The sequence below is a fragment of the Canis lupus genome, chromosome 31, assembly GCF_048164855.1.
Source record: "Canis lupus baileyi chromosome 31, mCanLup2.hap1, whole genome shotgun sequence".
In the NCBI taxonomy this organism is placed as follows: Eukaryota; Metazoa; Chordata; class Mammalia; order Carnivora; family Canidae; genus Canis; species Canis lupus.
In genome coordinates, this window is record NC_132868.1 from 41,494,850 (window position 1) to 41,500,647 (window position 5,798).

Genomic DNA, 5,798 nt, shown 5'->3' on the forward strand with positions numbered 1-5,798 from the left:
TGATCCCAGGGTCCTCGAATCAAGTCCCACATCAGGTTCCCCGCAGGGAGCCTGCTTCTCCCTCTGCCTGTGTCTCAGCCTCTCTTCGTGTCTCTCATGAATAAATAAATAAAAATCTTTAAAAAAAATTTCATATTATTTTTGTCTTTGTGTATTTTATGTAAATAACCTCATGTAACTCTCTATTCTATGGGGTTTACCAACATAATTTTTAACTATTTTCCTTTTGGAGTGTTCCTGTCCTACTTTAAGATTTCTATGTACAAATTCTTCGTTGAGCACTTAATTGATATTTTAAATTAGATGTATTTAATAGTTGTATAAAAGATAAATTAATTAAGATTTCAATGGTATTTTAATTAAGATTTAATTAAGATTTTAAAGGTCAGAAACCAGTTTGGGTCAAACATACCAGCCATACCAATAAATGAAGAAATTAACAAATGAAAATGTTAATATTCACAGGTGCCGTTTATAATTTATTATTTTCTGATTTATTCATCTTTTAGCTTCTGCAATCTCCATTATACCCTCTAGAACACTTGCATTTTGTTAGTTCAAGCTCAAGTATTCCTAAATGTCTAAGCTCATATAGTTTCTAAGTCGTTTGGTAATGAAAACAGAGAAAGTATTTTCTCCATGATGCCTTGACGTCTTTTAAAATAAATTATGATCACTTAAAATTGTATAGAATTGTTTAGTGAGGAAAGTTGATGCATTTTTATCATGAAAATTTAAAGATATAAACAAAAGCATATGAATCCCCAAGTATTTCAACCATTTTTCACATTGTCAACATTTGCCATTCTTGTTTAATCAGTTCTCTCATTTTTATACCTGACGTGTTCTTGAGTTTCGTAAAATACATTACAAAGTGATTCACTTAGTCTAGACCCTTATCAAAAATCAATCACTAAATAAGCAGTATTAAAGATTTTGATGGCCTGTGGACTGCTAAGAAGTTCTTGTAATTTTGTTGATTATTTATTTTTTTAAAAGATTTTATTTATTTATTTATGAGGGACACAGAGAGAGAGAGAGGCAGAGACACAGGCAGAGGGAGAAGCAGGCTCTATGCAGGGAGCCTGATGTGGGACTCGATCTGGGTCCCCAGGATCATGCCCTGGGCTGAAGGCAGTGCTAAACCTCTGGGCCACCCGGGTTGCCCTTTGTTGATTATTTAAAAGTACATAATTTTATTGTGGGACATTATTCAACACTTAGGACAGTATTATTGTGGTATGTAAAAAAGAGCACACACATACAGTCCACATGTGTGGGTTACTGAGGCAATCACTTGTACCATATTACGATCACAGTGTTCTTATATACACAAGATTATCTCTGGGGATCCCAAAGTTTATAGTTGCATTTGGAAAAAAAAAAACAAACATACATTAGATATTTCCTTTTGTTCATGAATATAAATTATCTTGTTATAAACCAGTGGAGGAAAACCTTGGGATATTTATTCATGTGAAGATTACATGGGACAGAAAAAAATACCCAAGGGTCTTTGGATCTAAAATAACACTGTATCTCGAAACTCCTAGAGGGAATGAAAGCAAAGTCCACATCTGATGTTGAGAGTCCAGAGATGAGCCACGTCTCTGGCAGCAAGGACTTGACGGAGATGACTGAAGCAGCTACCCACGTTTCCTGATGAATGCCACGACTAGTAAAGGGACATTCGCATTGCCTCTGTGCTTGATCTCTGAGAACATGGCCGGGCAATGTCGGCTCTATGGGTTTTAAAGTCTTTTGGCAAACAACTGTGGTTAACTATGAGCCAAAGCAAGTCTTTGGGCAAATCACTGGTATTTCTAAGGAAATACATGTGTGCATATACATGCAGGAAATATTGGGCAGACAGGAAGGCTTTATCCCTTATTAAAGCCTCAGATCTATGAAGACTATTTAAAAATTATATTTCTTCTTCTACAACATGAAGCTTAACTGAAAATATGAACTGATCCTTTTAGACAATTAGTTATTCTATAAATACAGAACTACATGTATTTATAACTCGTATCACCATACAATTCTTTCAAATTTCAATCATTTTTTCCTACCAGACTCAAAAAACTCTGCGTTGTTTGACTTAAAAGCGTTGTTCTCTTTCCCTCTCTTCCTCACTTTTGTTTACACATAAAAGTCATGGTATGTTAGTCATTTCCACCTCAGAGCAGCAGCGAATTCAATATTCTCCTTTTTATTTTTCCAAAACTTCTCTTATCTAAATTAAAGCTATCCTTTTTGTCTTAAGAATTCTTCTTTTTTAAACGCGGAAAAGGTGATTGGTTTTCTTTGGGGGTCCATTTTCCCATAAAACCATGAGATTTTATGGCTGCATATGTCACTGTGTACAAAGCAAGTAGAATAAAATGAAGCCACGCTGAGCTGCAGATGCTAGACAGTGAGCGAGGATTGCTCCCTGACCCTCGTTCTCACAAGCCAGCCCTCGGCAGACCAGACTGTTTGTCTCAGGACTATCACAAGCCAGCACACATCATGGAAGTTGAGCATGGGGCCGCAGGGTCTAGTCAAAGCCTACTCAGAGCATCTCCTCCATAATAAGGAGGAGGAACACAACTAACAGGAATGACAAAAACACAAACAAGATAGAGTTCAATTCAATAACTGGTAGCCACTGTCTTCCCAGGCAAAGAGAAGAAAAGGAAGGTTCTAGATGATATATCGACTTTCTACCCACCCTGACTCCTTATTTTCATGCTTGGTCTCTACTATCACAGTTTATATGGGTTGAATTGTTTTGTTTTGCTTTTTGTTTTCTGTAATGGTCGTTATCACATAACCTTTCAGAGTTGGGTTTGCAATGTATCTACAAGTTTTTAAAAAAAAATGAATCGAATAGATGTAATTGCTGATGAAGTTGCCAAGTTATTATTCAGAGAGGAGCAGGGAAAACAACTCTTGATTAAGGTTCTTTTGTTTCCCTCAATATACAGCTCTATTTCCTTCTTTCTCCTGTCCCATTTCTAAGTATAGCATTTTAAAATTTCCTGTCTTAATATTAGCCTAATCAGCCCATTGAAAACTAACTGGCATAGACCTCCCAGAGTGCATCTGATTATCAAGGTGAAACCAGAATCAGATTCCTTGTCTTTAATAATTAAATTCTCTCCTTCTGAAAAGGAGGGTCAGAATTGTTGCAATCTGGGTTACCAATCAGATATTTAAGAAAACAGGAAAGGCTGAGAGGTCAGCAGCTGGATTTTGCAAACAAAGCAAAGCTAAGATACATTCCCTTCCTCTCTCATTAAGCAAACAAAGAGAATCCGGTTAAATCAAAGTTTAGGATTACTGAATGTAAGCAAGAGGAGAAAAACTAGAAAAGAATGATGTGCATGCAATCTAGAGCACTAATTTTTTCCATTGTAAGAGTTAAGAGAAATAAACTTTTGAAGATCTTTCTAATTGGAGCTCGTTGTAGAATTTTCTAGAGCTTCTCTTATTCTTTTCTTGTTATTTCTAAAAGTTTGGGGCTAGGTCATTATTTCTTCTAAAGTAGAGTTCAAATCTCTAAATGTAGTCATCCCATTAACTGATACTGTTTCATGCAAAAAAAAAAAAAAAAGTAGATAAATAAAAAAAGAGTTCAGAGGTAGCTTATGAGTCATTTTCTTTATTCCACCGAACATTTCTCTAGATCCTGAAGTGAAAAGAACACCCTGTGTTAATTGCTAGCAGAGCCTCTTCTTTTCTCTGTTCCCGTCTTGGTCTTTTTTCTCAGCATGGCCTTCCCTTCACTCCTTTCTTTCTGTTCCTTCCCTCTCCAAACAGTTACCTGATTGCAACCACTCTTGATTTAAGAAAAACTGAAAAAACGTTAAAACCTTCAGGTCTAATCCTGTACAGAAGACACAACTTAACAAGGAGAAAGATGAAAGGAAAGCAGAAAGGGCTGGGGAAAAAAAGTAAAGCACAACACAGGAGCAGGTCGGGACTCTGACATGGAAAGGCAATGCAATTCACATGAACTTAAAAAAAAAAAAAAAAGAGAACCTCGTACTTTCAAAAATAAATTTTCCTTTGAAAAAAAATCTACAAAAAAGTTTGTCTATTTCTTTTATCTTGTAGGTCCTCACTGAATCTGAAATATTCCATCAAGAGAATGATGAAAAAAAATGAACATTTCACTCCATATTAGGAATTAAATGGAGAAATGTAATTCTTCATAAGAATACAAACCACATTATAACTGAAAATTATTTTCCTACTAAATCTCACCAGGAAGTAAGGAGCACATTTGTGGTTTAATTGCACATGTTTTAAGATTTGCAAACAGTTGTCAGAACAGCAAGATGGTATGCAGTGTGTCGACTGGGGTGAAATTGTTTATCATTACACTATTATTTATTTATTTATTTATTTATTTATTTATTTATTTATTTATTTTTATTATTTTTTTTGAGTCAACACTTTCACACTGTTTATTTTTTTGTTATTGTTCAATTTGCCAACATATAGAATAACACCCAGTGCTCATCCCAGCAAGTGCCCCCCTCAGTGCGTCACAATTTATTTAAAGAGAAGCTTTTATAGTTTCACAGAGGCAAAGAACTTGGAACCTGACCTAGAGATAGTGAAGTCAGTCTGTCTGATTGAAAGATTTTTAATAGCCCTGTGTGCAGGGTCATTCCCGATTTGGCCATTTGTACCGTTATTTGCTTTCCACGCTATTCTCTTGCCACACAATCCTCTATGCTCTTTCTACCAGGTTGACTTACTTACCTGGTGCTGATATGATGGCTCAATCCTTCCCATTGTAACTTAGCCCTTCATGGCTCCTTCTCTCTTGGGGGACTGTGTCTGTCCACCTTTAGGACCTGCCCATTCCCGCCATCCAGCTGCACAGAGCTAAGGGAGGATCCCTGCCCTATACTTGCTCTTTTAATGAGAGACACACAAGAACTAAATTTACTATACAACAGAAAGGTGGGTGAAATACCGTCAGATTGCAAGGGCAAGAATCAGATTATTTCTCGGTGGCAGGCTCCTGGGAATAAGAGAAGACTCAGGAAGCAGTGTTTGGATGGGTCCTGAAGATGAGGAACACAGACATGAGCCAGGTACTAGTGAAGGGAACAGTCAACACAACCTGCACAGACTTCGTCGTTTTGCTGAATTTTTTGTCAGGCCATCCTGGAAGACCCATGGGCTGTGGCATATGGGTCACCAAGTGTGGAAGCCCACAAGGTGGCTCGGACCCCCCACATATTCCAAACCCATCCTTAACCGATAACTTTCAAATACCTTAACCTGGTGACTCTTGGGAAAATATACAAAAAAAGTTAAAAATTTATTTAGTTCATGAATTCATGAGAGTCTCAGTAAAATGGCAAGATAAGTAATTCAAAGAACAGCTGAAGAGTCAGACTATTTATAGGATGATAGGGTCAGTGGGTGGCTACATAATTGGTTACTATTGTTTAAAAAACAAAATTCAAGTGAGTAAATTTGAAAATCTAATTGGCTTTGTTATTAAACTATTCATGAATCCAGCAGCAGGCCATCTAGGAAGTAGGGGGAACTCCAAGACGCTGGGGAAAATGTGAGGTTTTTAAACCAGAAAGGTGGGACGCCCGGCTGGCTGAGGGGTTGGCATCTGCCTTGGGCCCAGGGTGTGACCCTGGGTCCTGGGATGAATCCCACGTCCAGCTCCCTGCATGGAGCCTGCTTCTCCCTCTGCCTGTGTCTCTGCCTCTCTCTGTGTGTCCCATGAATAAATAAATAAAATCTTTTAAAAAATAAAAATAAGCAGGAAGGATGTGAAA